The sequence below is a fragment of the Hordeum vulgare genome, chromosome 2H, assembly GCF_904849725.1.
Source record: "Hordeum vulgare subsp. vulgare chromosome 2H, MorexV3_pseudomolecules_assembly, whole genome shotgun sequence".
In the NCBI taxonomy this organism is placed as follows: Eukaryota; Viridiplantae; Streptophyta; class Magnoliopsida; order Poales; family Poaceae; genus Hordeum; species Hordeum vulgare.
The window spans coordinates 656,374,978-656,395,173 of record NC_058519.1 but is presented as its reverse complement, the minus strand read 5'-3'; positions in this window follow the sequence as shown (position 1 = coordinate 656,395,173).

Sequence of the window (20,196 nt, the reverse complement as noted above, 5' to 3'; positions counted from 1 at the left end):
TTACAAATGTGGCTTTGCAGGGGGCTTGGAGGGGGTTTTGGAGCTCATTTGGAGCACATTTTTCATGTCCAAAGTTTCACATAATAAAAGTTCTCCGATTAATCACGTAACATGTGTAATAGTACATAAATCATTGTAACACCATATGACATAACAAATAACTTCAAATTTGAATTTTGGCTCAAATTTGAATTTTGGCTCAAACTTGAAATTTGTCTCAAACTTGAATAGTATTACACAAATACATTTCATATAAAAAATACAACACCATACCACATACCAAATAACTTCAAATTTGAATTTTGGCTCAAATTTGAATTTTGTCTCAAACTGGAAATTTGTCTCAAACTTGAATAGTATCACACAAATACAATTTCATACGAAAAATACAATTTCACGCAAAGTTTTATTCTATAGCATAGGACAACACCCAGTTCACTTCACTTCAGCTTATTCTTCTTCTTCTTTTCATCACTGCATCAGCTGGAATATCATCAAGCTCAGTTGGCAACAGAACTTCCAATATAGGCTTAGTTGGCACCACATCTTCTGGAAAAACAGGGTTAGGCAACACAACTTCTAATATAGGCTCAGCTTGCACAACATCAGCTGGAAGATAATCATTTGGCACCAAATCCATATCTTGCTCATTTTGCACCACATCTTCTGGAAAAACAGGGTTAGGCAACACAACTTAGGCTCAGCTTGCACAACATCAGCTGGAAGATAATTATTTGGCACCACATCCATATCTTGCTCATTTTGCACCACATCTTGATTTTGCAGCACATCCAAGTCTTGCTCATTTTGGACCACATCTTCATTTTGGAACACATCCAAGTCTTGTTGCTCATTTTGCAGCACATCCAAGTCTTGCTCATTTTGCTCAGTTTGCATTGTTTCACCATAACTTCTCTTTTTTCTACAACCATTGCCTCTTTTCTTTTTCTTTGGCCAGCAATCTTCAACAAGGGGCTCAGCTGCACACTTCCTCCTAAAAAATTTAAGCATGTCAATTGGTTTGTAATTGAAAAATGCAGCCAAATAGTAAACATAAAAAACATTAGCACACATACTTTGGCCTTTTAGGAGTGTAACAACACTTGGAAGATCCAGCTCGGTGCCCAAGTTCCTGGCACAACTTGCATCTATTTTGGTTACCTTTTTGGGACCTTTTTGGTTTTCCATCCTTCTTTCCCTTTCCTTTTTACTACTCCCACCTCTCTCAAACCATGCCTTGAATCTGCTCTCTTTAGGCCTACCAGCCTTTCTTTTTGTTAGGGGAGGACACATGGAAAATTCGATGTCCACTTCAGGCCACTGAGACTGATCTGTAAGTGCTGGAATTGGAGTTGCATATGCAGCCCTGAATTTTTCTACCGAGTAATATTCGTGCAAATAAGGGTGCATGTTTATCTTTGGTCGGGAGGCCAAGAAAAGTATGGCATGATCACATGGTTTCCCAGTGTGTTGCCACTCCAAACAAGTGCACTCATGCATTTCAGTGTTAACAACATGCCTTCTACCACTTTTGGTATCTCTAACTTCAGCACCCCACACAAAAGATTTTTCAACACATAAATGTGTAAGATTTCTGCTCCTGTTGACCACCTGTTGTACCACTGCAGGAAGCTTGTCCCCTTGCAGACAATCACCAATCCTTCTTCTCAATTCCCACAAGCGCATGATCATGATCCTGATTTGGTCAACCATGTCATGCACAGGAAGGTTTTTCAAATGCTTCACCTTGTTGTTAAAACTTTATGCCAAGTTGTTGTTGATATGATCACACTTGATGGCAGTGTTAAATCCTGACCTATACCATAATAGAGAATGGTAGGTGTTCACCCATGGACCAAATTCAGGGCATGCTGTCATTATCTTACCAAGATGATATGAATATGTCTGTTTAGTGTAAGATCTTGTTGCTGGCCACATGCGACCAAATTCTTCCCCTCTAAACTTTTTGATCAAATTCATCCACATATGGCCGAAGCACTCTCTCTCTCACAATGGGGGAACACATTCTTGACTGCATTTTCTAGCCCTTTGCATGCATCTGTGTGGACTGCCAAAGGTGACACTGGACCTATGCATCTCTTCAACTGCATCATGAACCATGTCCATGCGACCTCTGTTTTTGACTGAAACAAGCCAATAGCAACAGGGAACACCCAGTTGTGTCCATCTAAAGCATTCCAAGCTGCCAATTGACCATTCCACTTGCCGGTCAAAAACGATGAGTCTATGCTCTAATATGGACGACAACCTGCCTTGAAGACATCGATGCAAGGCTTTAAAGCCATAAAAAACTTTGAGAAAAGGACTCGTCCTTCCTCTGTTACCTCAGTATCTATCTCCACAACACTGCCTGGTGACCTCTTCTCCACCTCTGCTTTGAAATTATAAAGCATCCTAAATGTATTTGCCCATTCACCATATAATTCTTTCATTGCCCTTTGTTTTGCCTTCCACACTGTGTTATACTTCACCTTAATTGGGTACTGCTTTTCAAAGTCTACTTTAAGTTTCTTTGCAGTAGTATTTGGTTTCTTGGCTAAAATAGGAGTGACCTTTTCGGCAATCGAAAGTTTTGATGTCATGGTTGATACTCTGTGTGAACTTGTAATACAAGTATGTTGGTGTGGGATTTGATTGACCCTAATGGTACTTCCATCAGGTTGGCGTCTAGCAGATATGTACCACTTGCTATTGGGGAACGTCGCATGGGAAACAAAAAAAATTCCTACGCGCACGAAGACCTATCATGGTGATGTCCATCTACGAGAGGGGATGAGTGATCTACGTACCCTTGTAGACCGTACAGCAGAAGCGTTAGAGAACGCGGTTGATGTAGTGGAACGTCCTCACGTCCCTCGATCCGCCCCGCGAACAATCCCGCGATCAGTCCCACGATCTAGTACCGAACGGACGGCACCTCCGCGTTCAGCACACGTACAGCTCGACGATGATCTCAGCCTTCTTGATCCAGCAAGAGAGACGGAGAGGTAGAAGAGTTCTCCGGCAGCGTGACGGCGCTCCGGAGGTTGGTGATGATCTTGTCTCAGCAGGGCTCCGCCCGAGCTCCGCGGAAACGCGATCTAGAGGAAAAACTATGGAGGTATGTGGTCGGGCAGCCGTGAGAAAGTCGTCTCTAATCAGCCCTAATTGCTCCATATATATAGGAGGAGGGAGGGGGGGCCTTGCCTTGGGGTCCAAGGACCCTCAAGGGGTCGGCCGAGCCAAGGGGGAGGACTCTCCCCCCCCCCCCCCCAAACCGAGTTGGACTAGGTTTGGTGGGAGGGAGTCCTCCTCCCTTCCCACCTCCCCCCCTCCTTTTTTTTCTTTTCCTTTGATTTCTTATCCTTGGCGCATAGGCCCCTTTGGGGCTGTCCCACCAGCCCACTAAGGGTTGGTGTGTCTCCCCAAAGCCTATGGGCTTCCCCGGGGTGGGTTGCCCCCCCCCCCCGGTGAACCCCCGGAACACATTCGTCATTCCCGGTACATTCCCGGTAACTCCAAAAACCTTCCGGTAATCAAATGAGGTCATCCTATATATCAATCTTCGTTTCCGGACCATTCTGGAAACCCTCGTGACGTTCGTGATCTCATCCGGGACTCCGAACAACATTCGGTAACCAACCATATAACTCATATACGCACAAAACAACGTCGAACCTTAAGTGTGCAGACCCTGCGGGTTCGAGAACTATGTAGCCATGACCCGAGAGACTCCTCGGTCAATATCCAATAGCGGGACCTGGATGCCCATATTGGATCCTACATATTCTACGAAGATCTTATCGTTTGAACCTCAGTGCCAAGGATTCGTATAATCGCGTATGTCATTCCCTTTGTCCTTCGGCATGTTACTTGCCCGAGATTCGATCGTCACTATCCGCATACCTATTTCAATCTCGTTTATCGGCAAGTCTCTTTACTCGTTCCGTAATACAAGATCCCGCAACTTACACTAAGTTACATTGCTTGCAAGGCTTGTGTGTGATGTTGTATTACCGAGTGGGCCCCGAGATACCTCTCCGTCACACGGAGTGACAAATCCTAGTCTTGATCCATACTAACTCAACTAACACCTTCGGAGATACCTGTAGAGCATCTTTATAGTCACCCAGTTACGTTGCGACGTTTGATACACACAAAGCATTCCTCTGGTGTCAGTGAGTTATATGACCTCATGGTCATAGGAATAAATACTTGACACGCAGAAAACAGTAGCAACAAAATGACACGATCAACATGCTACGTCTATTAGTTTGGGTCTAGTCCATCACGTGATTCTCCCAATGACGTGATCCAGTTATCAAGCAACAACACCTTGTTCATAATCAGAAGACACTGACTATCATCGATCAACTGGCTAGCCAACTAGAGGCATGCTAGGGATGGTGTTTTGTCTATGTATCCACACATGTAAATGAGTCTTCATTCAATACAATTATAGCATGGATAATAAACTATTATCTTGATACAGGAATTATAATAATAACTATATTTATCATTGCCTCTAGGGCATAATTCCAACAGTCTCCCACTTGCACTAGAGTCAATAATCTAGCCCTCACATCACCATGTGAATTACATTGTAATAAATCTAACACCCATACAGTTCTGGTGTCGATCATGTTTTGGCCGTGGAAGAGGTTTAGTCAGCGAGTCTCCCACATTCAGATCCGTGTGCACCTTGCATATATTTACGTCCTCTTCCTCGATGTAGTCGCGGATGAGGTTGAAGCGTCGTTTGATGTGTCTGGTCTTCTTGTGAAACCGTGGTTCCTTTGCTAAGGCAATGGCACCCGTGTTGTCACAGAACAAGGTTATTGGATCCAGTGCACTTGGCACCACTCCAAGATCCGTCATGAACTGCTTCATCCAGACACCCTCCTTAGCCGCCTCCGAGGCAGCCATGTACTCCGCTTCACATGTAGAATCTGCTACGACGCTTTGCTTGGAACTGCACCAGCTTACTGCACCCCCATTAAGAATAAATACGTATCCGGTTTGCGACTTAGAGTCATCCGGATCTGTGTCAAAGCTTGCATCGACGTAACCTTTTACGGCGAGCTCTTCGTCACCTCCATATACGAGAAACATCTCCTTAGTCCTTTTCAGGTACTTCAGGATATTCTTGACCGCTGTCCAGTGATCCACTCCAGGATTACTCTGGAACCTGCCTGCCATACTGATGGCCAGGCTAACATCCGGTCTAGTGCACAGCATCGCATACATGATAGAACCTATGGCTGAAGCATAGGGGACGGAGCGCATATGCTCTCTATCTTCATCAGTTGCTGGGCACTGAGTCTTACTCAATCTCGTACCTTGTAAAACTGGCAAGAACCCTTTCTTGGACTGTTCCATTTTGAACCTCTTCAAAACTTTATCAAGGTATGTGCTTTGTGAAAGTCCTATCAGGCATTTTGATCTATCCCTATAGATCTTAATGCCTAGAATGTAAGCAGCTTCTCCTAGGTCCTTCATAGAGAAACTTTTATTCAAGTAACCTTTTATGCTCTCCAAAAGTTCTACGTTGTTTCCAATCAGTAATATGTCATCCACATATAATATTAGAAACGCCACAGAGCTCCCACTCACTTTCTTGTAAATACAAGATTCTCCAACCATTTGTATAAACCCAAATGCCTTGATCACATCATCAAAGCGTTTGTTCCAACTCCGAGATGCTTGCACCAGTCCATAAATGGATCGCTGGAGCTTGCACACCTTGTCAGCATTTTTAGGATCGACAAAACCTTCGGGTTGCATCATATACAACTCTTCCTTAAGGAAACCGTTAAGGAACGCCATTTTGACATCCATCTGCCAGATTTCATAATCGAAAAATGCAGCTATTGCCAACATGATTCTGATGGACTTAAGCATCGCTACGGGTGAGAAAGTCTCATCGTAGTCAACTCCTGGAACTTGTGAAAAACCCTTTGCCACAAGTCGAGCTTTATAAACGGTCACATTACCGTCAGCGTCCGTCTTCTTCTTAAAGATCCATTTGTTCTGAATAGCCTTGCGGCCCTCAGGTAGTATCTCCAAAGTCCACACTTTGTTCTCATACATGGACCTTATCTCGGACTTCATGGCTTCTAGCCATTTGTTGGAATCTGGGCCCACCATTGCTTCTTCATAATTCGTAGGCTCATTGTTGTCCAACAACATAATTGATAAGACATGATTACCGTACCACTCTGGAGCAGCGCGTGATCTCGTCGACCTGCGTGGTTCAACAGAAACTTGAACTGGAGTTTCATGATCATCATCATTAACTTCCTCCTCAACCGGCGTCGCAACGACAGAGGTTTCCCCTTGCCCTGCGCCACCATCCAGAGGGATGAGAGGTTCGACAACCTCGTCAAGTTCTATCTTCCTCCCACTCAATTCTCTCGAGAGAAACTCCTTCTCGAGAAAAGCTTCGTTTTTAGCAACAAACACTTTGCCCTCGGATTTGAGATAGAAGGTGTACCCAACTGTCTCTTTCGGGTAACCTATGAAGACGCACTTTTCCGCTTTGGGTTCCAGCTTTTCAGGCTGAAGCTTTTTGACATAAGCATCACATCCCCAAACTTTAAGAAACGACAACTTTGGCCTTTTGCCATACCACAGTTCGTATGGTGTCGTCTCAACGGATTTTGATGGTGCCCTATTTAAAGTGAATGCAGCTGTTTCTAATGCATAACCCCAAAATGACAACGGCAAATCAGTAAGAGACATCATAGATCGCACCATCTCTAATAAAGTACGATTACGACGTTCGGACACACCATTACGCTGTGGTGTTCCAGGCGGTGTTAACTGTGAAACAATTCCACATTGTTTTAAGTGAGCACCAAACTCGAAACTCAGATATTCACCCCCACGATCAGACCGTAGGAACTTGATCTTCTTGTTACGATGATTTTCTACTTCACTCTGAAATTGCTTGAACTTTTCAAATGTTTCAGACTTGTGCTTCATCAAGTAGACATAACCATATCTACTTAAATCGTCAGTGAAGGTGAGAAAATAACGATATCCGCCGCGTGCCTCTACGCTCATTGGACCACACACATCGGTATGTACGATTTCCAACAAGTCACTTGCACGCTCCATTGTTCCGGAGAACGGAGTTTTAGTCATCTTGCCCATGAGGCATGGTTCGCACGTGTCAAGTGAATCAAAGTCAAGTGACTCCAAAAGTCCATCAATATGGAGTTTCTTCATGCGCTTTACACCAATATGACCCAAGCGGCAGTGCCACAAAAATATGGCGCTATCATTGTTTACTCTAACTCTTTTGGTCTCAATGTTATGTATATGCGTATCGCTATCAAGATTCAATACGAACAATCCTCTCACATTCGGTGCATGACCATAAAAGATGTTACTCATAGAAATAGAACAACCATTATTCTCAGACTTAAAAGAGTAACCGTCTCGCAATAAACAAGATCCAGATATAATGTTCATGCTCAACGCAGGCACTAAATAACAATGATTTAAGTTCATCACTAATCCCGATGGTAGCTGAAGTGACACTGTGCCGACGGCGATTGCATCAACCTTGGAACCGTTTCCTACGCGCATCGTCACTTCATCTTTCGCCAGCCTTCGTCTATTCCGCAGTTCCTGTTTCGAGTTGCAAATATGAGCAACAGAACCGGTATCGAATACCCAGGCACTACTACGAGAGCCGGTTAAGTACACATCAATAACATGTATATCAAATATACCTGATTTTTCTTTGCCCGCCTTCTTATCTGCCAGATACTTGGGGCAATTGCGCTTCCAGTGACCCATACCCTTGCAATAGAAGCACTCCGTTTCAGGCTTAGGTCCAGCCTTGGGTTTCTTCGGCGGATCGGCAACAGGCTTGCCGCTCTTCTTCGAATTGCCCTTCTTGACTTTGCCGTTTCTCTTGAAACTAGTGGTCTTACTCACCATCAACACTTGATGCTCTTTACGGAGTTCAGACTCTGCGACTTTCAGCATCGCAAACAACTCGCCGGGAGACTTGTTCATCCCTTGCATGTTGTAGTTCAACACAAAGCCTTTATAGCTTGGTGGCAGTGATTGAAGGATTCTATCAGTGATAGCTTCTTGCGGGAGTTCAATCCCCAGTTCAGCTAGACGGTTTGAGTACCCAGACATTTTGAGCACATGTTCACTGACAGACGAGTTTTCCTCCATCTTGCAAGCATAGAATTTATCGGAGGTCTCATACCTCTCGATCCGGGCGTTCTTCTGAAAGATAAACTCCAACTCCTGGAACATCTCAAATGCTCCATGACGCTCAAAGCGACGTTGAAGTCCCGGTTCTAAGCCATACAAGACTGCACATTGAACTATTGAGTAGTCCTCCTTACGTGCTAACCAAGCGTTCTTAACATCCTGATCAGCCGTAGCGGGTGGTTCATCTCCTAGCGCAGCATTAAGGACATAATCCTTCTTCCCAGCTTGTAAGATTAGCTTAAGATTACGAGCCCAGTCTACAAAGTTGCTTCCATCATCTTTCAACTTAGCTTTCTCTAGGAACGTATTAAAATTCAGGATGACTGTCGCGTGAGCCATGATCTACAACACAAATATATTCAAAGTGGACTTAGACTATGTTCAAGATAATTAGAGTTCAACTTAATCAAATTATATGCTAAACTCCCACTCAAAAAGTACATCTCTCTAGTCATTTGAGTGGTTCATGATCCACTTACACTATCCCAAGTCCGATCATCACGTGAGTCGAGAGTAGTTTCAGTGGTAAGCATCCCTATGCTAATCATATCAACTATATGATTCATGATCGACCTTTCGGTCTCATGTGTTCCGAGGCCATGTCTGCACATGCTAGGCTCGTCAAGCTTAACCCGAGTGTTCCGCGTGCGCAACTGTTTTGCACCCGTTGTATGTGAACGTTGAGTCTATCACACCCGATCATCACGTGGTGTCTCGAAACGACGAACTGTAGCAACGGTGCACAGTCGGGGAGAACACAATTTCGTCTTGAAATTTTAGTGAGAGATCACCTCATAATGCTACCGTCGTTCTAAGCAAAATAAGGTGCAAAAAAGGATTAACATCACATGCAATTCATAAGTGACATGATATGGCCATCATCACGTGCTTCTTGATCTCCATCACCAAAGCACCGGCACGATCTTCTTGTCACCGGCGCCACACCATGATCATCTATCAACGTGTTGCCATCGGGGTTGTCGTGCTACTCATGCTATCACTACTAAAGCTACATCCTAGAAAAATAGTAAACGCATGTGCAAGCACATATGTTAGTATAAAGACAACCCTATGGCTCCTGCCGGTTGCCGTACCATCGATGTGCAAGTCGATATTTCTATTACAACATGATCATCTCATACATCCAATATATCACATCACATCGTTGGCCATATCACATCACAATCATACCCTGCAAAAACAAGTTAGACGTCCTCTAATTTTGTTGTTGCATGTTTTACGTGGTGACCAAGGGTATCTAGTAGGATTGCATCTTACTTACGCAAACACCACAACAGAGATATATGAGTTGCTATTTAACCTCATCCAAGGACCTCCTCGGTCAAATCCGATTCAACTAAAGTTGGAGAAACCGTCACTTGCCAGTCATCTTTGAGCAAAGGGGGTTACTCGTAACGATGAAACCAGTCTCCCGTAAGCGTACGAGTAATGTCGGTCCAAGCCGCTTCAATCCAACAATACCGCGGAATCAAGAAAAGACTAAGGAGGGCAGCAAAACGCACATCACCGCCCACAAAAAACTTTTGTGTTCTACTCGAGAAGACATCTACGCATGAACCTAGCTCATGATGCCACTGTTGGGGAACGTCGCATGGGAAACAAAAAATTTCCTACGCGCACGAAGACCTATCATGGTGATGTCCATCTACGAGAGGGGATGAGTGATCTGCGTACCCTTGTAGACCGTACAGCAGAAGCATTAGAGAACGCGGTTGATGTAGTGGAACGTCCTCACGTCCCTCGATCCGCCCCGCGAACAATCCCGCGATCAGTCCCACAATCTAGTACCGAACCGACGGCACCTCCGCGTTCAGCACACGTACAGCTCGACGATGATCTCGGCCTTCTTGATCCAGCAAGAGAGACAGAGAGGTAGAAGAGTTCTCCGGCAGCGTGACGGCGCTCCGGAGGTTGGTGATGACCTTGTCTCAGCAGGGCTCCGCCCGAGCTCCGCAGAAACGCGATCTAGAGGAAAAACTATGGAGGTATGTGGTCGGGCTGCCGTGGAAAAAATCGTCTCAAATCAGCCCTAATTGCTCCATATATGTAGGAGGAGGGAGGGGGGCCTTGCCTTCGGGTCCAAGGACCCTCAAGGGGTCAGCCGAGCCAAGGGGGAGGACTCTCCCCCCCCCAAACCGAGTTGGACTAGGTTTGGTGGGAGGGAGTCCTCCTCCCTTCCCACCTCCCCCCTCCTTTTTTTCTTTTCCTTTGATTTCTTATCCTTGGCGCATAGGCCCCTTTGGGGCTGTCCCACCAGCCCACTAAGGGTTGGTGTGTCTCCCCAAAGCCTATGGGCTTCCCCGGGGTGGGTTGCGCCCCCCCCCCCCCCCCCCCCCCCCCCCGTGAACCCCCGGAACCCATTCGTCATTCCTGGTACATTCCCGGTAACTCCGAAAACCTTCCGGTAATCTAATGAGGTCATCCTATATATCAATCTTCATTTCCGGACCATTCCGGAAACCCTCGTGACGTCCTGATCTCATCCGGGACTCCGAACAACATTCGGTAACCAACCATATAACTCATATACGCACAAAACAACGTCGAACCTTAAGTGTGCAGACCCTGCGGGTTCGAGAACTATGTAGACATGACCCGAGAGACTCCTTGGTCAATATCCAATAGCGGGACCTGGATGCCCATATTGGATCCTATATATTCTACGAAGATCTTATCGTTTGAACCTCAGTGCCAAGGATTCGTATAATCCCGTATGTCATTCCCTTTGTCCTTCGGCATGTTACTTGCCCGAGATTCGATCGTCAGTATCCGCATACCTATTTCAATCTCGTTTACCGGCAAGTCTCTTTACTCGTTCCGTAATACAAGATCCCGCAACTTACACTAAGTTACATTGCTTGCAAGGCTTGTGTGTGATGTTGTATTACCGAGTGGGCCCCGAGATACCTCTCCGTCACACGGAGTGACAAATCCTAGTCTTGATCCATACTAACTCAACTAACACCTTCGGAGATACCTGTAGAGCATCTTTATAGTCACCCAGTTACGTTGCGACGTTTGATACACACAAAGCATTCCTCTGGTGTCAGTGAGTTATATGACCTCATGGTCATAGGAATAAATACTTGACACGCAGAAAACAGTAGCAACAAAATGACACGATCAACATGCTACGTCTATTAGTTTGGGTCTAGTCCATCACGTGATTCTCCCAATGACGTGATCCAGTTATCAAGCAACAACACCTTGTTCATAATCAGAAGACACTGACTATCATCGATCAACTGGCTAGCCAACTAGAGGCATGCTAGGGATGGTGTTTTGTCTATGTATCCACACATGTAAATGAGTCTTCATTCAATACAATTATAGCATGGATAATAAACTATTATCTTGATACAGGAATTATAATAATAACTATATTTATCATTGCCTCTAGGGCATAATTCCAACACTTGCAAGGCTTGACACTTCCGTCGAAACCTCTGCATCTTGCATAAAACTTTTTTCTGTCAGTCCACTTTGTCTTGGCATCAGACTCATGTTTGATGGCATAAGTCTTGAAACACATTCTAAATTCATCCATGTTTGGGAACAACTTCCCTACTGCAATAACAGGGTTTTCCTTGTCATAGACATTTACCAACTCATCATCATGTGCATCATCAACATCATCTGCAGCATCTTCCATCAGCTGTCCATCCACATCTTCACATATATCTTTTTGAGCATCAATAAGCGGGTTAGTAGTTTCATCATTCTCTTCCTTATCTTCAACAGGTATTGGAATGCCAAAAAATTTGGCCATCTCAGTGTCATCCATTGGTGCAATGACTAAATCAGTTGGTTCATTTAATTCAACCGAATTCCAATCAACAGAAAGAACCCTTGCAACACCATCAGAGCCCTCCTGTGCATCTGCATCAGCCCCCTCATGTAATACTGTCACCTCACCCGTAAACATGGGCATTATCTGCCTCTCTGAAGCCCAATCATCATCTACCATTTGTGCAGCCAGTTTTGAGGGAACATATCCAACCTTAGAATCTGATTTCAGATCAACCAGCTTTGCACGAAACGTAGTTTGTTTGGTTGTCCAGCCATTTTGTCGATCGATTTCATCAACCATCACTTCGCCATCCTCAATTCTCACATACTCTCCTTTCCAATTATCAAACCATAACAATGCTACCTCTTGCTCTGGACCCCAAAAAATGCTCTCCCCAAGTTTTGCCACCACATTCCTCACGGCCTTCTCTTCCATGCTTTGTAGTTCTTGTGGATCAATCTCTCATAATTCAACCTCCCATTTCACAATAGTATCTCCCTCTATGTCTCGCAAGCTACCATCACCTAGCTTCGCCTTAGAAGGAAAGAATTCGATAGTGAATTCAAATGTGTGAGCATCATCGGCCCTGTTTTTCAATGGCGCGCACTGTGAGCTAGCGGAAGCAGACGTAGCATCGCATAGGATGGAAAGGATGCACAGATTACCTAGTCAACGTTGTTGTTGTCTCTGGCGGCTCCATCACCTTTAGCCCCCCTCCGCCCCACCCAAATCAGGATCAAATCGACCAAAAAAACAGAGGAGGAAACAGGAACTGCAGTGAGATCTAACTCGACACAGAAGGGAACGGGCTGGACAAGGGTTCCGGATTCACTCACCACCGCCGCCGCCGTCGCCGAGATCGAAAGCTCCGCCACCGTCTTCGGCTCACCGCCGGGAGCAACAGAGCTTCAGACGGGCGGCTCAGACAGACAGGCCAGGCACGGGGACACGTCTCACCTGATGCACTGCCAAGTGGGGCCCGTTAGTAGATGCACTGTCAAGTGGGGCCGTAAGTAGACAATCTGCCAAGTAGGACCCACATGTCTTAAACATAACCTCACTCCCGTTGACGACCATTTTAATCGCCCGAGTGGGCCTTTGGCTATTTGGGCCAGAGAAACATCGCACAACACCCAATTCGCATCAAATGTGTCGCACAGGATCCAATTCGCATCAAATGTGTCGCACATGAGCTATTGACCCGCGTCCATACACACAAAAGAGTAATTGTTAATATTAATTTTGCATGTATGCACACATGCTACATTAAGGAACCTCGTATGGTTAAACTTTTGCATCTTGCAAAACAAATAAATAAAGCTAGTCTATCTAAATCTGAAGAAGCAAGCAGGCAAATTGAGTACAGGCCAAATAGTTATGTACCTTGGTTATGTTGAATAATAGGTACTATCCAGAGAGTAGCCAGATAGAAGCCAAATGTAGTTCAGGAGCCACTACAAGCTGGAAAGAGAGCAAAACTTAAGACGACCAAGGTTTCTGTACCAATGTATGTAGAAATGCCTTAGACAAGCAAATCGGTGTTATTCCTTCCACCTTTTTTTTTCTTTTGGTAAAGCCACCCATGAATCCTGTGCTTGTAGCTGCTAGATTTGAAGGCCTTCGAAAGGGATAAAGAAAAATGCAATGATTCCTCTCCTGCTAGTGTCTTGCACCTTTTTCTTTGGTAAAGCCACAAATCAGTACTTTGCTTGCAGCTAGTCAGTTGCAGAATCAGAAGATAAAGTTAAGAATAAAAGAAAGAGTACAATGATTCCTCTCTTGCTAGTCATGGAACTTCTTCGTGAGAATACACACCCATATTAAGGACAGTAAAACTGAACCTAATCCCAGTCCTCTCACACCATTAACAGTTTTGACCGTTGTCTGGCCATTTTCGACCATCTGATCGCTGCCTCACCCCGCTATCAATTGCTAAGTGGGGTAGCTGTCCTCAGGCTGGCTACTCCGGTGAAAAAATCGGTGCATTGTGGTTAACTGGGCTTGCTCCCGCACAAAGCCCATCGATCCGTAGACGCACCCTGTCCTCAGGTTGGCTACTCCGGTGGAAAAATCGGTGCATTGTGGTTAACTGGGCTTGCTCCCGCACAAAGCCCATCGATCCGTAGACGCACCGATTAGGTCTGCATCCCTTCCATACTATCGCTCCTCTCGTGAGCGCTCCTGTCCTGTCTCACGACCTGGATGAACCTAGGCGTGCATAGGCGATGCGGGTGGCACGTCCTTCCCGGTCGCGGAGACCATGCCGAGTTCGTTCGAGCCACCCGGCCCGCATGCCGATGCAGGTAGAGATGAAGCGGCGTTCGACTGTTCGATGGCGGACGACAGAAACTGTCTTGATGGGGTTAAAGGAGGCAATCAGTTACCTGTTCCTGGGAGCATTGACTAATTAAGGTGTGCGTTTCTTTTCCCCAATCTGTAGCTGCTTCCATTCATGTGTGTACATATAGCTTCATCTTCTGGTGCTCTCAACAAGCTGGCTGCCTATAACGTGAGAGTGGGGATTGATTGCCCGGTGGCCACACCCTAGATCGTCAAGCTGACCAGCGTGTAAAAGTGGCGGCAGCAAAGCTACGGGTGGCTTCGACAACGGTGGCGAATCTCCTCCAAGGAGCTCCTCGTCAATCCCTCGGGCTCGCTCCGTTTATGGATAGTTGATGGGGATTCCTCGATACCATCAATCTGCAGGCGACCGCCGCCTTCGGCGACCACCACATACACTGACGCACGCGCCCTACGACACCACATCCCCGGCTGCCTCCTTACCCTATAACCATCTGACCCGTTGTCGTCCTCCCAAGCCTGGGGCTGTTTCCCATCTATGTGACGTAAGCACCCAGTAACATGCTGCGCAACCGAGCATCCCACTCCCCTTCCTCCATCTGCAGTTCATAACAAGGTGAGCAACTGAACACCCCAATCCCTTTCTGCCTTCTGCAGTTTTTTTTTGTTCAGATCTTGCTATTGATGGAACGAAGTGTTTATGTATGTCTGTAAATGGAACTCATGATTAGATTTGTGTCTAAAATTATGTCTTAGCCATGTTGCAATTCTGATTGACTGCTATGGACAAGTTCTTGCTTTACAGCAGTCAATCTATAAAATAAGCTTTTCCCACATGCATTGTTTGATCCTCTCCATCGTGCAGTGCTAGGGAATCGTGTTTCAATGTTTCCACTAGATCACTAGGACTATTTTTCCATTTGATCATTAAAAAAATTTATCTAGTAAACAATCCTGTCATTTATAGGAAAAAATTCTTGGCATTCTGTTTCTAATATAATTGCTTGTTTAATATCTCATCAGGATAGGCAAGATAAAATGTGTAATTTCGAAATTTTTTTTGGTTTTACATGTCAAGGCATCAAGGGTACTAATTAGTACTCCCTCTGTAAACTAATATAAGAGTGTATAGATAACTAAAATAGTTAACTAAACGCTTTTATATTAGTTTACGGAAGAAGTACATGTGTTTCTTATAAAACAATAAGTACATGAATTTGAGTGGCGTCACATGGAAGAGCCGCGTCGTTACTACCTCTACTCGTATAGCCCGCTGCCACAGCCACAACCACGACACCTCGATAACTATATTACCTAATCATATGTGAATGTGAGATTTTATTACCTTATTTTCGTCCAATTTGAGGTTGCTTGTTTTGATAGTTTGTGAGAATATCTGGGGTCAGATAAGGCATGATGGTAAAATGGCGATTAAGAATCTTTGTTCAGGAATCTTGAGCCGGTTGCCTGGTTTCTGATGCTTTTAAACGATAAATATGAACAATTAGGAACGATGGTCAGATCTCGATTAAATTCTATAAACAAGTTAGTATCTATTGATTAGTATGAATGCCACGATATTAGGTATTGTTTGGTGCTTAAGGCCACCCAGATTCTGGTGAGAGGGGATCCTACAAATTAGAAGCCAATATTTTTTATCCAAATGTTCTCAAATTTTGCAAGTGGCTGGCTTGCGACCTTACTCATTCTTTACATCAATTAGGCATCTCTCAGTTATACAATTGGGTACGGCTCTTCCGAAAGAGTGAAACAACATGATATGTTAGTGGTCATTTATCTATCTTAATATTTCGTTGTGTCATAAAACAAGTGGCTAAAGTTTGCTCCACCATTAGAATGTGGAAATTATTATAATTATTATGGGTACATATACACGCATGCACGTAACAATTATTAAATTTAGGGAATTCCCATTTGATAAACATGATCTAGATTTTATTTTCCTAGTTTCAAAGACACATTCTTGGTGTTGTTTTTTGCCACCATGTTATTTCTTAACAGGGAGCAATTATAACTGCTTGGCTTGGGACATTACTCATGTAGTTATTTCATCGATTGATCTGCCTTACTAAGAATCATTTTTCTGGACGTCAATGTATGAATTTGTAAGTTTTTTGGGATGTAACACAACTTGAGTGACTAACATTTTATTTGATACTGAGTTTAAGGAAACTTTTCCTATTGACCATATAGTATTCCTCAACATCAAATCTGAGAAAGCACATGTTCTGTCATCTATGCTGAAGCAATGGAATTGAAAAGGCGCACTAGAAGCCAGCAAGACATGGTAAATGAAATGATTTAGTTATGGATAGGACTGTGATTATGTGTTGAAGGACGTTTGGTGAGTCTCAGGGTTCTGGTTTTGCCTATTTATGTGTATAGATTTATTTTGTATGGTGCGTAAATAAATGACACGTTGTATATGCACACTTGTTTGATTATGAAATAAAGTATGGAATGATTGTACCATTTATCGGTTACTTGCCATGGGCTATTTCTGATGATATTATTTGATATGGTCTTCTATGTATAGCTGCAACTTACATTGATGATGTACTTGCAAATTACTTGGCTAACTTTTATTTGAAACAACTCATTGTGTACCTACAACTTTGAACAATTATATGACTAACTACATGAGCCATTTTTTACTTTTCTCAGATATTTGTTTTGTTATTTTCCCAGAATGGATGGGCAACTTACCGCTCTAATTATATAACTGGCATATTATTCTCCTAAGAACAAATGTTTGTTTTCTTAATCCAAAATTTTAATTTTGTATTGTCCTTGAGTTTCAAACTGCCTGGTTCATTTTAACCAATATATTTAATGCAACAATATACATAGGAATACTCCTACCATTTTCTTGAAAAAATAGACGGCGCAGCAACGCGCGCCAGCATGATGTAGTATGTATTATGATAGAGCCTTTTGGATTTGCGCAAGCAAAGCATACGCGTCCATGACTCCCTGTCATTGAAAGTAGACTTGTTCATCTTGCGTGGTTATCCATTTCCTTATCTTTGATTTATGATACAAATTTTTGGATTCCCTAGTCCTAAAAGCGAATGAGGCGTCCATGGCTCTCTTAATTTGTCATCCAAATTCTACCGTATTGGACTAGACATAGTATAAAGGGTGTGGGCCTTTGCGTTGGTACCGACGTGTAGTGTAGGCATGTATTTCGTATATAGTCATACGTGCTTATGAAAAAGAACTTGCATGACATCTTTTGTCCTACCCTCCCATGCCAGCGAGGTCCATAAGGAAACTAAGGGATATTAATGCCTCCTTTTAATAGAGAACTGAAACAAAGCATTAACACAAAATGAACACATGAACTCTTCAAACTATCATCATCACCGGAAAGAATCACAATTATTGTCAGCTTGGGGGTATGCGGATCATAACACGTAATAGGTGCATATAAACTTGCATGGTAGGATGTAGAACACAAATATATTGGTGAACATATAAAATGTTCAGATCTGAAATCATGACACTCAGGCCCTAGTGACAAGCATTAAGCATAGCAAAGTCATAGCAACATCAATCTCAGAACTTAATAGAGGATGATGGCGAATCCCGCTCTCCGGAGCCTAGAACGGACTCCAGATCTGGCCTCCTGATGAAGAACAGGAGGTGAAGGCGGCTGTGTATCATAAAACGGGATAAAACAAGAGCAAAAGTATTAGGGAAAATAGATACGACGAAGACGTATCAGCCACCACCGCCCGATCCGCGAAGATCAGGTTTTCACCTGAAGCAAGATCACATGAGGTGGAGCGCGATGACAGAGCCTTCAGGAAGGGTACGACAACCACGTCCGCCGCCACCGTTGTCCAGTAAAAGGACGGGGCAAGTGGTGTACCCCGGCACTCGCCCCTACCAGCGCACCCTAACTCCATCAACCACCCGCAACCACGCCACCCACAAGGCCATGGTTGCCCGCCAGCACCTGACACGCACGCTCCGCCCACGGACGTCGCGCCTCCCACCGCTAGAGCCACCGCCCTACAACCAGACATCGTCGAGACCTACACAAAGACCCCAGCTTTGGATCAACCGACGGTCATCGACCAATATAGCCACCCGCAGACGCTCCTAAGGTAGAGCTGCACCAACCCGCCCGTTGTTGAGGAACGAGGGAGAAAGGGGAGCGGATGAATCCGGACTAGCATTGCACTGGCGACAGGTGACATGACCATGTCGAGGCCACCCATCCCTCCAACCCAGGTCCCCGCCGAGCATGAGGAAAAAGGAAGGGGGGAGGAGCACCCTTGTGTTGCCCAACCATCATAGCTGGCACAACTCTTCGTGAGGCCATCCGCAAACGTGCGCCCACCGACGAGGGAGACCAGATCGACCTACCGCCGCAACCGATGTAGCTCACCAGGGAAGCCCTCCAGCGTCGAGCGCCGCCATCCAGCCGCAAGGGCCCGACTGAAAGGGATCGCTCTCATCCACCGCTGCAGCGCCTCCCCCACACCATCACGCCACGGAGAGAGAAGCCGCCTGCGACCCGCAGCGCCAGAGGTGGATCCAGACGCATGGAGCCACCGCCGACGTCACCGTCAGCCGGCCTGCACCACCACCAAGCCTATCATCGCACTACCTCCATGCCCCCGTCACCGGCCCGCGTTGGAGCTCCGATGTGCTCCCTTGCCCGGCCACCAGCACTGCATCCCGACCGCGAGGTTCGGTCCATGTCACACCTCCCAAGCAAGGAGCCAAAGGGGCCGCTGACGCAGGCAACGCACGGGCTTCGCCCGCGTGCGCTCCCTGGCGGCGACGGGAAAAGGGAGAGGAGGGGAGGGGAGTCGGTGGATCTAGGTTTGCCTCCCTCGGGTTTCCGCGGGAGCGCCTCTCGAGGGAGGAGGAAGCGAATTGAAGGTCTGCTTTCGGCCATTGGTTGGACCCATCAATGTTGACTAGCAAATATGCCCGTGCGTTGCAACGGGAGACAAAAAATTACGTTATAGTCAAATAAGCATGGCTCAATACCCCGACATATGAGCATCCTCAATTTTTGTACTTAACACGGTGGCCTATCATGTTGCCACTTATCTTTTTTTTCATCCTCGTCAATGATGGTCATGGTTAAATTTTGTTGATTGATGCCCACTATCTTTTTTCTGAAATGCATGGACAGTTTTTTACTTAGTCTATGAACTTTCTTTAAATGGGGAATAAATTTTGAAATTCAAGATTTTTAAAAAAATTCTCAACGTTATTTTTACTTCATAGACATTTTCTTCGAATTCACAAATATGTTTTGAATAAATGGTCATTTTAAAAATCATGAACATTTTATATTTGCTGACTATATTTTTCAAAATTGTGAATCATTTTATAACATGGAAACAGTTTTTAAAAATCATCAATTTTTTAAACCGTGAACGTTTTATTATTTCCCGAACCTATGTTTCAATTCCCAAACATTCTATGGTTTCATGAACAATATTTTTCAGAACTCAAAAAATTTGAATTTTGAAAAATCATGAATTAATTAAAGAAGTACAAAATAAATGGTATAATAAAACATGGGCTGGCCCGTGAACTCGTGTTTGCTGCTATAAAAAGAGAAAATCAGTGTCCATGTGATCAGGTTTTGTCGATTGATGTAAACTTATCTTTTTTCTAAAATGCATGGACAGTTTTTTATTCAGTGAACAATTTTTGAATCGATGATTTTTTTTGTAAATGGGGAACAACTTGGGTATTCGATTTTTGAAAATTCATAGACATTGCGTGAATTATTTTATAATATGCAAACATTTTTTAAAACAATCAACATTTTTTGAATCCGTGAACATTTTCTG